Below are 19739 nucleotides of genomic sequence, written 5' to 3'. Positions count from 1 at the left end.
ACTTGGACCTGACAGCTGTGCTCTGTGGTGAAGCGCTGGGTGCTGAAGTGAGAGAGCTTGCCTTACTAACAACGTCACTTGCGTGGTTGGTGTGTATATCGGTCTTTCAACACTCATGTGCTTAATCCTTGACTTTTCCAGTCTTGCTAGTGGTAGGATAATCACTGAGAACGTACTGTAGTTTATAACTGGAATGGAGACCTGGGTCTGACTTTCTCCTGCTCTTCACTGTGAGGGCTCCAGTGCCCTTTCTTCCTCTGTGCCCTTGGGTTGGCCTCCTAGTATTGCCGGTCTTCCTGGTCCCTCTGTAGTTCTTCTTCCACTGACTTTGATCCTTGAACCACCTTCGTACATATTTTTTAAATCTCTGACCTCCTAAGTTATATTTTATTAGTTTGTTTTTCTCTGCATCAAATTACTTTGCAAATTTTAGTCTAGAAAAATCTGTTTAAGAAAAGGCAGCTAAGTTTCCCCAACATTCTCTAAAATGAGCACATGACTGCTAATATAAAAAGCAATTATTGTACTTGAGAATCCATGTGGTGTATATAAGTATTCAGCACAATACTCATACACAAAAAGAAGAACAAGTCATTTAAAAAATGACCCTGGGGCTGGAGGTTTAGCCCAAGCCCAGAGTTTTATGCCTAGCATGCCCAGGACTTGGATTTGATCCCCACCACTTTGAGATTTTTTTTTTTAAAGCATCGTAACAAAATCATTTCACTTACCATGCCTTGTACTTACTGCATCCTCACTCTGCAGTCTGCAGTCTGTGTGGCACGTGTGGCTGAGGAGAGAGATGAATGTGGCCCAATTCAAGCTGTAAAGTTACTGAATATTAGGAGGGCTTTTTGTGTCTTTTTTTTTTTTTTTTTTTAAAGCCTGGCTGCATTCTCCAGTATGAACATTGTAGGGAACCTGTTGCAGTGTCAAAAGGCAGGACATACCTGCACCTGTAGCCTGATAGTGTATTACTTGGGGAAGTTGGGGAAGGTTATAATGTCTTAAGAACCACTAATGAGATAAAAATATTCGAGAATGATACATAGATATAGGTCATTTTTCTAAAAGCCCTCAAGTGAGTCTAGTGTGCGTCCAGGAAGTCTAGAACCCACCAGAATGGCCTTACTGGGCTGTCTTTACATTATATTATTTGTATATTAATTCTCTTAAAAAATTCATTTCCATTAGTTCTGCTGGGACTGGATGTCCCAGGGCTGGGTGGTACCCAAGGGGTGGGGCTTCTTCTCTTAGGAAAAGGGGAGGAATAATGGGGGGATTTGTAAGGGGCGACTGGGCAGATAGGAGGGAGGGGGCTGCAGTCGGGATGTAAAGTGAATAAATTAATTAATGAAAAAAGTTCATTTCCAGCTTTCCAGGTTCTGCTGTTACGTATAAGTGAGGACAGATCTCTGAGTAGAGTCTGCACTGGGAGGCCTTGAGTTTTCTAATTTTAGGTCGTCAGCCATTGGAGTAACTTGAGCAGTTGAGTGTAGGTTTATTTCTGCCTCTTCTTAACTTGAGGGTGACAGGCAAGTGTGCATCCTTAGGAGTCTTAGTTAGGTCAGCTGTCAAGTGGGAGGCTAATCCTTATGTGTATTCCCCAGCCGAGTAAGGGTCAAATGAGGAGATGACCGTTTCCCCCTTTATTGCAAATGTATATTTTTCTCATATAATATATCCTGATTTCTGTTTTCCTTCCCTTTACTCCTCCCAGTTCCTACCCCCACCTCCTTTCCCATCTGGATCCACCCCTCTGTCTCTTATTAGAAAACAAACAGATTCCAAGGGATACTAATACAATATATAATATATAATACATAATACACAATATATAATATGATAAAACAAAAGCTAACACATCAGAATAGGACAAAATAAACAGAAGGAAAAGAGCCTAGGAAAAAGACTCAGACACACTCAGGAATTCCATTTAAATACCAAACTGGAAGCCATAATATGTACAAAGGAGCTGTAGAGTTAAAAGATATACTTATATATATTTACATACATAAATACATTTTATATAAATTCTATAATTATATATAATTAAATATATACACACCAATTATATATGTAATTGGCACATGCATATATATATCAGTTGGGATTATATATAAATATATTTATTATATATGACATAAGTAAAATAAGAAAAGAATAACTATAACTAGGACTTAAAACACAAGCACCCACAGACGACCAGAAAACTCCAAAGATGCCATTGAGTTCATTTTCTGTGTGCCGTCTGCTGCGAGACCTGGCCTCCCCGTAGGGTTGTGTGTTTCCCCAGTGAGACTCCCTTGGAGAAAACTAAACTTCCATTTTAGTTGCTATCAGATGGAGATTGCCCCTGGGTTGGGTTTGGCAGCTTGTGTCCACTCCTCTTCTCTAGGACCCTGTGTAGTATAGACCTGTGCAGGCCTTGTGCACACTACCGCAGGCTCTGAGTTCATGTGTTTGTTGACCATGATTTAGAGAGCTTTGTTTCCTTGGTGTCCTCCTTCTGTTCTGGCTCTGACACTCCACCTTCTCTTCCTCAGGGTTCCCTGAGTCCTGGCCCGGGTCGGGGTGGGGGGGAGGGGAGAGCTTGATGGAGACACCCCATTTAGGCTTGAGTGTTCTTAGCATAAAGTCTGGCTGTGGGTGTTTGTCCCTGTCTGATTGCTGCAGGAGGAAGCTGCCCTTATGATGGCCGAGCTGGGCATTGATTTATGAGTATAGCAGAGTGCCATTAAGAGTCCTGTTATTGTTACATTTTTCTATTTTTAAAACAGCGGTACTTGGTTTTCCCTAGGTCCCTGGACTATCTAGTCTCAGGTTCTTGGCCACCCAAGAAATGTTGAGTATGTGCTGTGCCTGAAGGGCATGGGGAGGGGAGGCGTAAGCAGGTTTAGAGAAATATAAAAACTGTCAGAGGTTTTAAGGAGAAAATATTTCACATTAGCGATGATAACTTTAAATAGCAAATTCTTGCTAATTACAGTTTTGCAGCTTCCTCTCCTGTCCTCGCTCCTGGCCGGTGATTGTCCCCTATTTGGGATAGCTGGGCTCGTTGAACTGAGTAGCCGCTGCCACTCACAGAGTAAGCCTGCAGGTCGGTCTGATTAACTGTGTCTATAAGCTTGACTGTTTTTCTCTGCTTGTCATTGTGTAATGTTGTTTCATCCTTGTTGGCTTGCTCTGCGTCTGTCCTCCTTTGTGGACAGCAGTATGGGAGCTGCAGGCTTCTGCACCATTGGTAGCAGCCTTATACTGCAGGATGGGATGTGTTGGGTGGAAAGATGGAGGGGAAGGAGAAATGGTGGGCTTGCTGGGCGGCTGCTGAACTGGGGGAGGATTTTGGATCCTATCTTTGCCCTTAAGGGGCAAATTGCTGACATTGTGAGAACAACATTCAAACCTCTGTTAATTTTCAATTCAAAAATAGTCAACCACTTCAGTGTCTAGGCTCTGCAGGTTGGAAAAAAAAAAAAAAAGAATGACGTAGACATACCCTAGATTTAGGTCAAGTACAGAGTTTTTAGTAACTTGCAGAGCTCAATGTTTCCAGTCAATCACTGGTATTTTCTTACTTGACTGCAACAACACAAGTCTCCTTCTGAGAGGCTCTGAAAAGTGAGGTGCTTGTTGCTGTGGTTTCATTGTTTCCTTTTAAAAGTGACCAGATTGTACTCCAATGGTAGCTTCCGTGTGCGTTGAGACTTAAGCTGTCATTTTGTCGTTTTGGCTTGAGGAGGTCATTAGGATGGAATTACCCTTGCTTAATGACACACGCTAGCAGTGATGACAAGAGAAGAAAAATGCTAGAGTAAAAGTGACTTTAATCTCTGTTCTTGCCTCTTGAGTGACATCAGGCAAATTACCTAGCCTCTATGAACCACGCTTTGAGTAACTATTGGTCCCATGCATGGATGTTTGAGGAATACAAATCACACGGAAGCCATTTTGATTTAGCACACAGTTTTTATTTGCCGAGAGAAAGACAAGTCAGTGATGGGGATAGAAATAGGAAAGAGCAGTCCGTAGACCATCAGCTGTTTGGTACTGAGGAGAAGGCTGTCCTGAGAATTGGCATGTCATTCATTAGTGTCATTCCTGTGCTCCTGGCCTTACCCCGTCCAGAGTTTATGGCACCTAAGTTAAAATAATTGCTGTTGATTGCATTAACATGAGATAAAATCGTGACTATGATTTTCGGGTTATATTGCCCACTGTTTAATAACTTAGTGGTCATGTCTGTTGCCTTGGTTAGCAACTTCTCACGCCATCGAGAGACCTGTTGGAAGTTTCCCTTTAATCGAGCAGGTGAGCTTCTTGTTCCCTGCTGGTAAGAAATTTTTTTTTTTTTTTTTTTTTTTTTTTTTTTGGTGAATGTTGCCCTCGGCAGTGGGGTCGCTGCTCTCAGTTCTGGAGAGCAACCTTTTGTCTTAACAGGTTGGGGGTGTTTGGTAATTTCCATGGGACCCCTTGGTCACCAACTCAATTCAGTATAACCTATCCCCACCATTGGAAGCCTCCTTGCCTGGCAAGACGAGCTGGCGGGTGAGACTCCATCCCCCATGACTAGAAGTCCTCATTAGAATCACCTTCATAGGTTCCACGAAGTTTCCATTGCACTAGGTGTCCACTCCTCCTATTGCCCCCAATGGTGTGATCTCTGCCGGACTCCCTTCCTCTATCGTGTCTCTCCCACTACCTCATTCTTCTCCGACTCCTGTCCCCACCTGCCTCCAGTCTGCCTGTAAAATGTATTCTATTTCCCTCCGCCCATGGATGCATGAATGTGCCCCTAGACCCTCCTAACCTCTCGGGGTGTATGGAGTGTAGCTCGGTTCTCATTTACTTAACACTAATGTCCACTTCTAAGTGAGTTCTTCCCATGCGTGTCTCTCTGGGTCTGGGTTTCTCACGCAGGATGACATTTTGCTAGTTCCATCATTTGTCTGCAGATTTCATGATGCCATTTTTTTTTAACAGCTGAGCAATACTCCACCATTTAAATGAACCCCATTTTCTTTATTCGTTCTTCTCTTGAGGGACATCTAGGTTCTGCCTAAACAATCATAAACCTGCAGTGGACCTGGTTGAGCAAGTGTCCTTGGTAGGATGGAATGTCCTTTGGGTGTGCCCACGTGTGGTATAGCTGGATGTTGAGGCAGATTAGTTCCCTACTTTTGAAGTCGAGCTGGTGCCTGCACAGAGCCCTCATCCCTACGTTCTCTTCTCTTTGGGGCCGGAAGGAACTCTGCTGCTCTTGATAGTCTGCTATCAGGATAGAGGCTTCTTCCCGGAGCCGATGGGAACAGATGCAGAGACCCACAGCCAGACACTATGTGGAGAGAGAGTCTCCACTGAAGGTCTCCATCAGATCCCTTCCATGAGAGCTCAGGAAATGCCCTGGAAGAGGAGGCAGAAAGATCGTTAAGAGTCAGAGGGGAGGGAGGAGAGTGGGAGAACATGGCCCTCTGAATCAGCTAAACAAGGCACACATGAGCTCACAGAGCCTGAAGCAGCAAGCACAGGGACCAGAGGGTCCGCACCAGGTCCTCTGCATGTATTGTAGCTATTGGTGTGGTATTTTTATGAGAATCCCCACTGTGACAATGACTGGGTCGCTGACTCCTATGCCTGCTTTTGGGACTCTTTTCCTCCTATTTTGGGTTGCTGTGTACAACTTTGATCTGATAGTTTTTGCTTCGTTCTATTTTATTTTGTCATGTTTGGTGGTTATCTTTTAGAAGCCTGTTTTTTTCTAACGAGAGACAGAAAGGTGTGGATCTGGAGTGGAGGGCAAGTGGGAAGGGACTGGGAGGAGTAGAGGGACAGGAATCTATGATCAGGGTATATTGTATGAGGAAAAAAAATCTATTTAAAGTAAAAGGGAAAACTTTGGGATATTGTAGCACCTCCCAGACAAGTATTGTATGAGGTATGAGATGTCACATTAGATGTGTGAAATGGCTAATGATGTGCGCCCAGAAGGCAACTTGTGGGTCATTTACATGTCGTGTGTGTGTGTGTGTGTGTGTGTGTGTGTGTGTGTGTGTGTGTGTGTGTGGTGGGGATGGGGAGGACAGAGGTCATTCTTCAGTGTCTTACTCAATCGATTTCTACATCATCATCATAATCACCATTGTCGTCGTCTTCTTCTTCTTCTTCTTCTTCTTCTTTTTCTTCTTCTTCTTCTTCTTCTTCTTCTTCTTCTTCTTCTTCTTCTTCTTCTTCTTCTTCTTCTTCTTCTTCTTCTTCTTCTTCTTCTTCTTCTTTTTTTTCTTCTTCTTCTTCTTCTTCTTCTTCTTCTTCTTCTTCTTCTTCTTCTTCTTCTTCTTCTTCTTCTTCTTTCTTCTTCTTCTTCTTCTTCATCACCACCACCATCACCATCATCATTGGTTTTCAAGACAAAGTTTCTTGGTGTAGCCTTGGCTGTCTTGGACCTAATTCTGTAGACCTGGCTGGCCTTGGACTGGAGATCTGCCTGTCAATGTTCCCTGAGTACTGAGATTAAAGGTATGTGCCACCATGCCTGGCTTCTACCTTAGTGTTTGAGACTTGGAACTCAATTCATCTGGACTAGCTGCTCAGAAAGCCTAAGGGATCTTCTGAATCTGCCTTCCCAGTTTTGGGATTTTAGGTGTAGGTTTTTTTTTTTTTTTTTTTAAATAGTTTGGTTCTGGAGGATCAAACCCAAGTGTTTATGCTTTCACAGCAAGCCATCTCCCCGTCCCTATATGTTACTTAGCAATTGCCTCTGGTAAAAATACTCCTAACCCCGCAGGGTTGGAGATTTAAAATTATAAACATGGAGATAAAAAATAAGGGGCTTTTTCTTTCTTTTATTTTGTCCCCCTGCCCCCATTTCTTTCACCGCAGTCGGAGCTCTAGTCAATCTGGAGACACAGATATGCCCTTCTCTTCTGGGCTTAGTGCGTTGGCCATCTGTCTATTTTCTCATGGCTTCAGCATGAAGTGTGGGCTTAGGAAAAGGGCTTCCATCCCAGGTGAGCTTAGGATCTGCCTGAGGTCGTAGCTCACACCCTCCTTGTTTTAATTTAGGCAAGCCACAAGCCCCACCTCTGTTGCTGTGCCTACCACTGCAAGGTGTAGCCCAGAGAGAAAAGGCAAAGTGTTCTCTCCTTCACCTCCTGCCCCTGGCCAGGAAGCCATTCCGCCCCATCTGTTAGGCAGAAGTGCAGAGATAACTGTGGCTTCTTCCTGGATAAGTTTAAAGAGAGAAGAAATGCCAAAACCCAGCTATAAAAATGATGGCATATTTAAATATTTACACCCAATAAATTAATGCTTCTAGTGTATTCATAATATGCCACGAGGAGTGACTGCCATAAAGGAGGTAATTAAGGTTTTATAAAAATATTAATTATGAGTGTCTCGCATGTGTGATGTGGTAATGGGGCTTGTGTGGAACACTGGTGCTTGTAGAGCTGTTTCACTCCAGTCCTCACATGACAGCGACTGTGGAGCTGGGCACATCATGAGCCAGTGCCAGAAGTTCAAGTTGAGGCCATTTGTAACTGGCAGACCCAGGCTCAGACTTCTGACGTCTGATAGAGCTTATCTTTCAAAAAATTTATGAGGCCGGCATAATGGTTCATGCCTTCAATAGCACCACTCTTGAGTTGGGGCAGGAGGATTGCTGTGTAGCCTTTGGCTACATTGTGAGATGTTTCATTTTTAAAAAGATTAGTTCCTGAATGTTGATGAGCACGGATATGGTAATGCACGATGTTTCTTAGAAAACCTAATGTACGTTATAAGGCAAACTCGCTCGCTCTCTGACATAAATATTTGCCTCCCTTTATGTGGATGTACTATTTATTTTTCCCCTTGCTTTCTGCTCCAGTGGTTACTGATTTATGGGCCATTGCTTACTTGTGCTGCCCTTTGAAGTTGTGTAAATTATGCAAAGGTCTTTTATCTCCAAAAATGTAGAGGGCAGTGAAGTTCTCTGGGCTTCTCTCTGAAACGGCTTTCAAACCACTTGTAAGCATTTCAACGGTGAACTTTTCTGCCTTTTGAAATGGCTGAAGCAGCTTGGATTAAAAGCCTCGGAACAATGTGACTTAAACAGTCTCGTCCCAGTCTGAATGCCTTCTGAGCCTACAGTTTGTTTTCAGATAAATACTGGGTTTAGAATTTTTTTTTTAATTCAAATGAAAGGCTTGATGAGTTGCCTTTTAAACTAGGCATTTCAGTGTCGTTCCTTGGGACTTGGGACTTCTCTTCTGCTCCTCTGGCAGGCTCTTTCTCTTGTAGTCAGTCAGCATTCCTTCTAGAGGTGGTGAGTGTGAATTGGGAGCAGCCTCTGTAGCTCCTGCTGTCAGTTACCCAGCCTTTCAGGCCTCCTTGTTGTTTTGCTTTGGGAAAAAAAAAAAAAAAAACCGAGAGTAGTGATGTCATCTCCTAAGGCAGGAGTTGCTAGTCTGTGGAAAGTATGTAAAGTGGTACCCGACACCCCGGGAAGCAAGCATTCAACATGCTGTCCTTGTTATTATCACCGCCACTCATCAGATATGGATCGGAGGCCCAAAGGTGGAGCTCAGGAGTACAGCGCTTGCTTAGCATGCACAGGAAGAGAAAGCATGACAAGCGTTTGAAGATGCTACGATGCAACCCATTGTTTTGTTAACTTAAGAAATTAAGGAGAAAGATTTTACTCTATTGCGTTATGTTTGTGTGAGTGCATGTGTGTGTTTCTGCTCATTCTTAAGCGGGAACACGTATTGTTTATCACACGGTTTACTTTTTGTTTAGATTTATTTTTAATGATGTGCATATGTCTGTGTGCAGGTGCTTGTAGAGGCTAGGGAAGGTCATTGGGATCCTTTAAGCTGGGTTAGAGGTGCTTGTGAGCTGATATGGGTGCTGGGAACTAAATTTGGAATCTCTGCAGGAACTGTTTTCACTCTTAACCCCTGAGCTGTCTCTCCAATCCTCTCCCTTTGGTCTTTTGAGACAGTGTCTTTTCCTGGCCCCAAACTCCCAGTGGGCAGTGAGCCAGAGGTCTGCCAGTCTTTCCCAGTGCTGGGATTACAAACACACCACCATGCCTGACCTTTTTTCTTAAAACATGGGCTGTGGGGATCCAGCTCGGGTCCTTACTCTTGTGAGGCAAACATTTTATCGACTGAGCTATCTTCCTTTAATCGACTCCCAATGGTTGGAGTGCTAGATATTTACAATCCAGAGCTTAACAGAAAGATGTGCTTTTGCCTTAATGGATCCTCAAGCTTAGCATTTATTTATTTATCTTACAGTTCTGTTTCTGTGAGAATGCAAGTGCTGAAGGCTGCCTTGGTGGCCATATCTCGTATCCTTATCCTCTTTTCAATTGGCTTTTTGTATTTTTGAGACAGGTCTTGCTATGTAGCTCTATAGACTGCAGTGGCCACCAACTCAGAGATCTGCCTACCTCTGCCTCAAATGCTGAGATTAAAAGCGTATGCTAACATGTTTAGCTTCTAAACACTTGTTAAATATGTTTTTATCAGCAAATAATATAGCATTCTGTCCTCAGATTAGTTTTCTGCTCCCAAAGGAAGTTTTCCTTTCTTTGTAGATGACCAGCTTGAGACATATAGTTGAAGTTCTTGCCCAAGAGAGGGTATCTGCTGCCTCTCACTTCTCTGCAGTGGCCTTTCTATCCCTCCTTTGAGAATGATGGCCACCCCTGGGCTTTCTTTCATGAACCATCAGGTATGACTGTCAGGAATCTCTGTAACTTTCTTGATTTGTGAGGATCAAGGTAACCATGATCTTCTCTCGAGTGTGTAAATTAGGGAATGTTCAGGATTGACTGGAACCTGTGAACATTATCTGAAGAGGGGGTGTTGAGTCAAGGAAGACTTCTTGCTTTTCTTTGAGATAAGATCTCTGTAGGTAGCCCTAGATGGTCTCAAACTCAGTATGCAGACAGGGATGGCCTCAACCTCACAAGATCTGCCCGTTTCTGCCTCTTGAGTAGATGTAGGACACCTCGCCTGCCTAAAGGAGAAGTTCTTAACTCTCCCCTGACTTTGAATTCAATGTCTTCTGTGTAAAATGACCTCCGTGGGCCATGCGGTGCCTGGTCACTTTGGTCATATGCACAGATGTTCTTAGTGGTCAATGAGAGAGAGTTGGTGTTAGTTGTTACACAGGGGTCCTTCTTGGAAATGTAAACCACAGGAGACAGAAAGGTTGTAAATACCTCTCTTGAAATTCTTGAAAACTCTCTCGTACTGTCATATTACAAATGGTTAATGAGAATGAAGGTCACTGAAGTGAGAACAAACAAGACTTATTTACCAGCTTAGGTCTTCAGGTCTCACTATATAGTCCTGGCTATCCTGGAACCCACATAGAAACTGAGTCGGCCTCAAACTCATAGAGCTCCACCTGCCTATGGAGCAGTTATGCAGTGACCACTTACTACATATAGTATTACATACTCACACACAGGTGCACACGCGCTTCAGGACTATTTGCCACTGGATTACCAGTCGGTGTACCTTTTCCTAGAGAAGGCTTTTCTCCACTTTTAGGACTCCTTAGTTGCTTGGGTTTATTGTGTAGAGTTGAGGCCTCATGGACTTTTTCCACATTAGCATGTCCCTGATCCCCGGGCCTGAGGTGCAGAAGTTGTATGACAGATGTCTCATTTGGCACTGGGCTCGACAACTGTGATTTGGTCAACTGTGGTTTTATACAGTGCTTTCACGCTGTTTCTGAGAGAGGTTTCCTTGCCGAGGGGTGAGGGCTACACTTATCTTCGGGAATTAGGATAAATAGAATGTGTTTAGGTATTTTGCTGGTTTAGTACTATGGTGGTTATAGGTTTTGAGACTAGAAAAAAAAACTTTCAATATATGAGTATTTACTAACTGCCTCTTTGAAGGCAATGTCAATATTGTCACAGAACATTGGAAGTTGTGTTCAAAACAGAGCCAACATCACTGATAGTAAGTTGAGTTAGATTCAGTTTAGCTCACTTTCTCTTTCTTTTATTCCCTCCTCCCCTCCTTCCCTCCCTCGTTACCTCCCTCCTTTCCTTTCTCTTTCCTACTCTTCTTTCTCCTTTCCCATTTGGAGGCAGAAAATTGTAACATTAAAACTAACATTCTTATAACAATGCCATTTTGAAATTCCTAGTGACTTTACTAAGATCCATGAGTGATCAAAATTTGGTACAGTATCCCGCACCTATGATGATGAGGCTGCTGACACAGGAGGATAGCCGTAAGCTAGAGATCAGTCTGGTCTCTGAAGCAAGTTCGAGGCCAGTCAGGGCTACAACCCATCCTAATTTTGTCCTTAGATGAATTTGTCTCTGGGATCTGAACCAGGGTGAATCTCTTAAGTTTGAATAGCGGAAGTGTGTAATTAGGTAAGAGATTGAGCAAGCCAACCTAAAAGTAGCTTTTGCATTGATATTCTCCAAGTGCAGATTCATACAGCCCTGGTCCTCTCACCCTGGCAACCTTAGTGACTTGCTGTGGCTCAGAAGGGAAGGTGAGCTTGTTTTCTTCTGAGTGCATTCATCATATTTGAAATACTGGTTAGATATTAAATGAGTATACTGGTTAGATATTAAATGAGTATACTGGTTAGATATTAAATGAGTATACTGGTTAGATATTAAATGAGTATACTGGTTAGATATTAAATGAGTATACTGGTTAGATATTAAATGAGTGTACTGGTTAGATATTAAATGAGTGTACTGGTTAGATATTAAATGAGTATACTGGTTAGATATTAAATGAGTATACTGGTTAGATATTAAATGAGTATACTGGTTAGATATTAAATGAGTGTACTGGTTAGATATTAAATGAGTATACTGGTTAGATATTAAATGAGTATACTGGTTAGATATTAAATGAGTATACTGGTTAGATATTAAATGAGTATACTGGTTAGATATTAAATGAGTATACTGGTTAGATATTAAATGAGTATACTGGTTAGATATTAAATGAGTATACTGGTTAGATATTAAATGAGTATACTGGTTAGATATTAAATGAGTATACTGGTTAGATATTAAATGAGTATACTGGTTAGATATTAAATGAGTATACTGGTTAGATATTAAATGAGTATACTGGTTAGATATTAAATGAGTATACTGGTTAGATATTAAATGAGTATACTGGTTAGATATTAAATGAGTATACTGGTTAAATGTTCTAAGGATATAGTTCCATTACTTAGGTTTAGCTTATATTGAGCCTCTGTCCTTCAAGCTCTTTGGGGGCCGGTGTTTTGAGGATACCGGTGATTAGTGTCGTCATCTAAAGTGAAGAGTGGAGATGGGGTCAGCCTGCTTGCCTGGGGTTGACAGGCGTAGCCCTATGTCCCCTGTGGTGACTGCAGTGACGAAGAGCTTCAGGTTTCTGCCCTTTCTGGTGTGTTTTCTTGGGCAGGTGAAGCAGTATGCGCCATGTAGCTTGTACCATGCTGGAGTATACTGAGGGAGTGGAGATGGCAATGGTGCCCACCTCTTGGGGTGGTTACAAGAAGGACATCCAGTGACTAACAGATATGTCAGTTGACTGGTGGTGCCTGACACAGGAAACTTCATGTGTTAAAGAGAGCTCAGCTGGAGTAGGGACTAGATGAGAAGACACTTGCCCCAGTGACAAAACTTGAGAGCAACCGAGACCTCATCAGTTGATTATACCGGAACGCACTGCTTTTTATTTTATAGTTTTGGGCGCTGAGGGTCACACCCAGAACCTCACGTACTCTAGGCATGAGCTCCTCACTGAATGGCCTCCCTAGCTCCAGTGCGCTCCTGAAGAAGAAGTTAACGGTGAGGCCCACACTCAGTGTACCACGGTCATGAGTAAGTTATGTGTGGTAATGCTCGAACACTCCCCTGCCTCACTTTTCTTCCTGATTTCCAGGGCCGTCCGTCGCTAAGAGACATTTCCTAGGAGAACTTCCCGCTTATTGCCAGGAATAGTGACCAGTGTGCAGTGACCCAGTGCTTAGCTGCTGCTTCTCGAGTGCCCAGCCTGTATGTTCCGAAGGGAGGTCTCTTCTCTGCAGTCACAGCTGCTGCGTGAGCCACTTTTCAGCATGGGTTTAGAGTAGAATGAATAGCTCTGGGTTTTGGTCTCACCACCTGACACAGCCTGTGTACCTGTTCCTTTAGGAACCACCCAGGACTCCAGCTATTGAGTTTATTAAGGAAGGAGTTCGTTCCTTGAAGAGGTGAGGCATAATGCCTACCCTTGACCCACATTTCAAAAACCGAAAGGAGAAAGCAGAAGATAGTTCCGGTTTTTGCTAATCCTCTGTGAGCGCTTTAAGGTTTTTATGAAGGGAGAGCGAAGCCATTTAGATTTCCCTGAAGCCATGGGAGCCGAGTTTTACAAGCATATCCCTGAGGAAGTTAATCAGGTTTCCTTGGGGTTGCTGGGCTACGGTGCTTAGAGGAAAAATAGCACCACCCTGAAGAGTAAGAATAGCAGAAACCACATGTCCCCGTGAGCTCCAGCCAACTGCTCCTGAAGGAAATGGAATCTCGCTGCTAGGATGGTTTTTGTTGGACAGCTTTTTGATTAAGCAACAGGTTCCTTCCCAGCCTGGGAATGTGTTTTATTAAAGATACAAATATTGTTATCTGAGTGCGTGTGTATTGGGGGAGGCGGGAGGTGCTAGGTTATGCTGTGCTTTGTGTGTATGAAATTGGATTGGATTTTATGTTTAATTCTTACACATTTCTCCATTTGTTTGTCGCTTGCTTTATCTTTTTGAGTCAGGGTCTCACTAGGTAACCTTGGCTGGCCTGGCACTTGGTATGGACACCAGACTGGCTTTCGACTCACAGAGACCCATTTGCCTCAGCCTCCCCAATGCCGCCATCAGAGGCGAGGGCCACCACACCCTGCATTTTTTCCAGAGATCTTGATATTTCTGTGTTTAGCTGTGGCAAAACAAAACAAAACAAGACAAATGAGCCTTGACTATTTTAGGTTGGTCCCTGCACCAGCTCCTTGGATTAAGAAAGAAGAGTAAATAGGGTAGCTATTTAAGCTCGTTAAGAAAGAGAAATGCTGCTTTTTGGGTCCTTGAAACCACGGCTTGTGAATGAAGACACCAGGAGCTGACTCACCACTGAGCTATGATTCTGATGGCTCCTGTGATTGTGATGAAGGCAGAGTCAACAGTGGGGTTGGCCGGAGGGGACATGGTTAGTGATCATCTGGGTGGGATTGGAGCCAGAAAACCATTTAGGCAAGAGTTGAGTCAGCCTTCTGCATCTCTCTGCCCAGCATGCTACACTCTAAGAGCCTTCAGTGAGCAGGACAGAGAAAGTCGCTGCTTTCTTGGGAAGGTGCCAGGATATCCTGAGTAAGATCATGGGCCGGGGAGAGAGATAGTCAGTCAGTAAAGTGTTTGCTACACAACAGTGATGACCTGATCTGCAGAAACCATGTGGGAAAGCCAGATGTGCTAGCAGGTACTTGCATTTCCAGCTCCGGGGAGGGGGAGGCAAGGACAGGGAGTTCCTTAGGGGGATTTATTGGCCAGCTAAGCTAGCAGAATAACAAGAATGACAGCATCCTGAGAAATGGCAACCAAGGTTGGCCTCTGGTCTCCACACACAGGCACATACCATGTGCACTTGTAGCTTCAGATACTTTGTACCTGGACACACACCAACATGTTCCTCAATCCCCACCCCCAAAAGATCGTGCATTTAGATGCAAACTAATCACTTAGAAGCTGTGTGTCTTGAGTATATTAGCCTCTGTGCTTTAGATCTGTAACAAGCATATTCCTTGCCTCCCACAATCCTGGGAACCAAAGTTCTGAGAGTGGAACCTGGATCTTCACAGTTTTTCCATATAGGGTAAACCTTAGTTTTTATGCCCGATTCTTTTTTTTTTTTTTTATAGGTTTACTTTTTCTGTGTGTACATATGGCAAGTAACAGGCAAACTGCTGAATAAAGGTGAACAAAATGAACAGCCAGCAGTGAGAGATCGGGGACCATGGTGGTGCAGTCTCAGGTCTGCTGCTCAGAGAGACCCGGCTGGAGACAGGACCAGGGCTTGGAGTGCTGGTGACAAAGGGTACTCAGAGAACAGAGCCATAGTTCCCAGAAACACAGGAGACTTGGCAAGTCTGGCAAAGAGCAGCAAGCTATTGAGGCGCAAATGCTGCATTTGTTTTCTCATTGCCGTGACCAACATATTGGCTGACAGGAAGAAGCCGAGTGAACAAGAGCTCATTTTGGCTCATGGTTTCAGAGTTGAGCCCCTCATGGTGGGCTGGAGCGGCTCAGTGGTGGTAGGAGGGTGTCATCGATGGCCTTCTTCACCGCATGGCCCTGAACTTAGAAACAGAGCTGGATTGGAACCAGAGGTGATGTAAACCTCTAGTTCACTCTGTCTACCTGCCCCACTTTCTTCTGCTAGGCTGGACTTCCAAAGGCTTTATGAATGTTCCAAACAGTGCTGTCAGCTGGGGACCAAGGGTTCATCCACAGGAATCTGTGGGAGCTATGCCTGTTCAAGTGGATACAAATGGAAGATAGCATAAGGAGGAGAGAGGTCAAATGGGGCCTTACCTGCCATGGAGACCAGCTTGTCTTTTGCCTTTGGTTTTGTTTTAAATAAGACTTCTGGGTTGTCTCTGAGCAGCAGCGTGACCCACTGTGAACCGAGTGTATGCTCTACGGGTAGTTAAAGGTGGATGCAGACTTGGTAATACTGACCACTTTCCAAGTCTGCTGCTGGGAACGTGGTGAGGTGGCAGAGTCTGATGACGTCTGCTCTCATTTTCAATGCAGAGATGCCCCAAGTACAGATTGAATGGAAAGAAACCTTGTAAAGTCATCACCCCTTACAGGCCAGCACCAACTGTCCTTTAAGAAGGCCCAGGGTTAAGTGCTTTAAGTGACATTGATCTCCTGGAATTAGAGTTTGAAAGATTGCATGCTGGGATGGTCTCCATCTCTTGTTAACTTGAAATAGTTTAATGGCTCCTGTTTGAAAATGCCTGTGACTGTCCCACTGTGAAGGAAGATGCCAGCCCAGGGCTCCTGCTACCTGTTGCATCCTTTGAACAAAGCAAGCGTGAAGTATGCAGCGTGAATTAATTTGACGTATGCGGTGTGAATTAGGGCCAGCTGTAAAACTTTGCATCCAAGCCCAGGCCTTCCTTGGCCCCTTCTGCTTCATCTGTGCTGTGTGGTTTGATTGATTTTGCTTTCGTTCAAATAATGTCAAGTGCAAGAGTAATTAATTATAGAATGGAATTTGACTTTTTTCTTAAAAAAAAACAAAAACAAACCTCCGTTATAATTCATTAGTTAGAAAGGGCTTTAAAATAAATTTTATATAATTGCTATTTGCTAGTGTTTAAAAAGATTTTTTTTTTTTTTTTTTTTTTTACTTTATAAAAATGGGGCTAACAGATGGCTCGGCAGGTAAAAGTGCTTCCTGAAACTCATGGTGACCCGAGTTGGGTCCCTGGAACCTTCATTGTATGAAGAGAGAACCAGCCCCTGTAAGTTGTTCTCTGACTTCCACAAGTACACCATGGCATGCCCCCATCCCTGAAATGTCAAAAAGTCTTTAAATATGTATGTTTTCCTCTCATTATCTGTGGAAGGTTGGTTTCAGGACACCACAGATACCCAAGTCCTTTAAATACACTGCCGGGTTATTTTCATGTAGCCATGCGCAGCCTGCCCTGTATACTTTATAAAGTGCCTCCCTAGGCTGCCCATAATCCCTAAGGAGTGCACATGGTGAAGAATTAGTTGTGATGCTTTACTGTGTAGAGAGTAATGACAAGAAGGGCAATCTGTATATTGGACACAGATGCAGTCTCAAGGATCTACAGGGGTAGAACTCACAGACTGGCTATTGACAGAATGGGAAATTACATCACTTAGAGTATTTGTGATGGCTTGCTTTATTTGTGACAGTCTCATGACTTCCGTCACGTGTGGGCTGGCTGTGGGAGAGTGTCAGCAGTCACAACTGGAACAGAGAGTTCGAGGCCACCAACCCCCCTGGCTTGTTGGCACTCGGACCTGTGATGTAACGTTGAGAAAGGGCAAGTGTGAAGCATCAGCAGTAAAGAGTGTCTTCTGGGACTTCCATCATTTATTGACAGTGGAGCTCAGCCTGGCATGTGTTTCCTCTTAATTCTCAGATGAAATACATAACTTGAAATTCTTTCTGTCACTGTGTATTGGGGCTAGGGAGATAGCTTGGCTCCTTAGGTGCTTGCTGTGTGAATATGAGGACCTGAGTTGGTGCCCCCAAACCACACAGAGAGCGAGGAGTGAAGTGACTTTGGTGGTACACTTATGCAACCCCCGGACACTTAGGAGGAAGAGGTAGGAGTTTATGAGTTCAAGGCTATGTAGTGAGATTCCCATCTTAGAAAGACAGCAACTTACAATGAAGTCCAAGCAAAATCCTGAAGCTCCAAAGTAAAATAACAGCTGGAACAACTGAAGTCTGGGGTGGTGACATTTGCTTGTAATCCCAGTGTTAAGGAAGTGAATGCTGGTAGGTCAGTGGTTACAGCCTTCCTAATGTCATGACTCTTTAATACACTTCCTCCTGTTGTGGTGACCCCACCCATACAATAATTTTTGTTGTTACTTCATAGCTGTAATTTTGCCACTGTTATGAATTATAAATATCGTATGTTTTCTGATGGCCTTAGGTGTGACCCTTGTGAAGGGTCATTTGACCCCCAAAGTGGTTGCAAGGGGTTGAAAGTCACTGATTCAGAATCCATGTCATAATTCCTTACAGCTCACTGGCTAGCTAGTCATGCCTACTTGGTAAATTCCAGCCAACTAAGAAACTGTCTGAAAAAGCAAGGTGGTTAACTCCTGAGGAGCAGTCTCTAGAGTTGTGTCCACTTGCACTTGATCTCTATCTCCCCCCCCTCTCTCCCCCCACCCTCCCACCCCCTTCTCTGTTCTCTGGAAACATCTTAAATGAGGAAAACAATTCATGCCAAATAACGAGGCCGAAGGTTTGTGCTGTGATGGAAGATATCGGGCTCCAGACAGTCCACATTTAAGACATGACTTCAGTCCAAGTCTGAGCGACATTTGGTTACAGGCGAAGATATGACGCTTTTTGTGATGTAACAACTGCCATGGGTTCAGATGTTTTAGGGCATCCTGGAAGGGTGTTTTCTTTTTACCACATGTCTTATATAAAGTACGGTGTTCCAAGAAGGGTTAGAAGTGACAAGGTTGTTTTGGGGCCTTTCTTCTCTTTTATGTCTAGCCAATGTTTCATAAAGAAGATTTTGGAAATTGGTCTCTGGCTACTGATATATTTGCTGAGTCAAGTCCTGAGTTTTCAGAATGAAATTATTCTTGCCACGAGTTGCAAGTTGGGCAGCCAGAACATTTCAGTTGTTTTTGGGTGAGGCAAAAAATTCAAGTTGACATTTCTCACGGATAATTGCTGTTTTTTAAAATAGATACTTCCTTTTTAAACTTTGGTGCATATTATGAATGACTTGTATAAGCTGATGCAACTATGCAAAATAATCCTGCCTCTCATGCCTAGTGGGTTTGTCGCTGGTAGGTCCGGACTGAGAGTTTATGAAGATCTGAAACTCTGAAGACCACCAAGATTTCCCTCCAGTTGACTTGGCATATCTGTGACTTGCCATTTGTAAGATTAATCCTTTTGTCCTAGACATTTTTCTCTTTCCTTCTCTCTTGGATCCTCTGCCCTGTAGGGAAGCCATGTGACAAATGGCCTATGCAGTGAGAGGCTCAGGTGCCCTGCTGTGTACAGCTACTTCAGGAGAGTTGTGGGCAGTAACTGTAGCTCTCCTCACCACACCGATGTGAAGCTGAGGCAGTCAGCCAGCCACAGCCACTGTTGGAGTCCTGACTCATAACTGCCGTTAGATAATAAATATTGGTTATTTGAAACCAGCAGAACCAGACTCATTTGTTACACAGCCATAAATAACCATTACAAACTTGTGACATAGGTTACCTAATTGATCTGTCCCCCGCTACCTGCTTCTGTTGGTCCATGATTTCAGTTGTCCTTTGAGGGTCACTGTCTCTGCAACTGGTCTTGCTCAGCAGGATATAAGAGAGTGTGCTCTGGGATCTGTGCTCTCAAGGTAAGAGGGACATTCTGCCCATAGAGTCACAGTCTACCCTATCGTTTCCCTAGTATTAACACTTTAAAAGTAACTTAATGTCTTTACGTTTGTGTATCTTTTCCTTGTCGTATTCTTTATACTAATTGTAAATATGGAACTGTCAACATTTCTTTAAGCCATATTTAACATAAACCAAAATGAATTTTCGATAAAATGAAATAACCCAGCATGTATTTTATGACATCCTTATTTATGTTGTGTCATTCTTTAGTTGGATTAACTAGCCTCATTGTTTACATTTTACCCTGATTATATGAATTGTTCTGAAAATAAAAAGCATTTAGGGAAGATAAGAAGACAAGCTAAACAAATAAGTTCTAATACTGACAGAATGATTTCAGTATGCTGAATTTGGGGCTAAACCATTCATGTGTTTTCCTTATCTTTATCTTCTGAAAGTGTTGTAACTATGACATCTGGGTTTTGGTTAATAAAATTAAGATTTAGAGTAGTTAATTATTGCAAAGTCTAAAAATCTGGAGATCAGTTTTAATCTAGGCCTCCGAACACTACCCTCTGCTGGATGCGTGAAGTCAGTCAAGTTCATACCCCCTT

At 43.3% G+C, this 19739-nt stretch overlaps 1 protein-coding gene across 39 annotated transcripts in view; it reads left to right on the top strand.

Moving 5' to 3' along the window:
* Magi1 (membrane associated guanylate kinase, WW and PDZ domain containing 1) overlaps nt 1-19739 on the top strand; it is a 605639-nt gene that overhangs the window by 44824 nt on the left and 541076 nt on the right. The window lies entirely within an intron of this gene.

The sequence above is a fragment of the Rattus norvegicus genome, chromosome 4 (genome assembly GCF_036323735.1).
Source record: "Rattus norvegicus strain BN/NHsdMcwi chromosome 4, GRCr8, whole genome shotgun sequence".
In the NCBI taxonomy this organism is placed as follows: Eukaryota; Metazoa; Chordata; class Mammalia; order Rodentia; family Muridae; genus Rattus; species Rattus norvegicus.
This window is presented reverse-complemented; position numbering and strand designations above follow the sequence as displayed.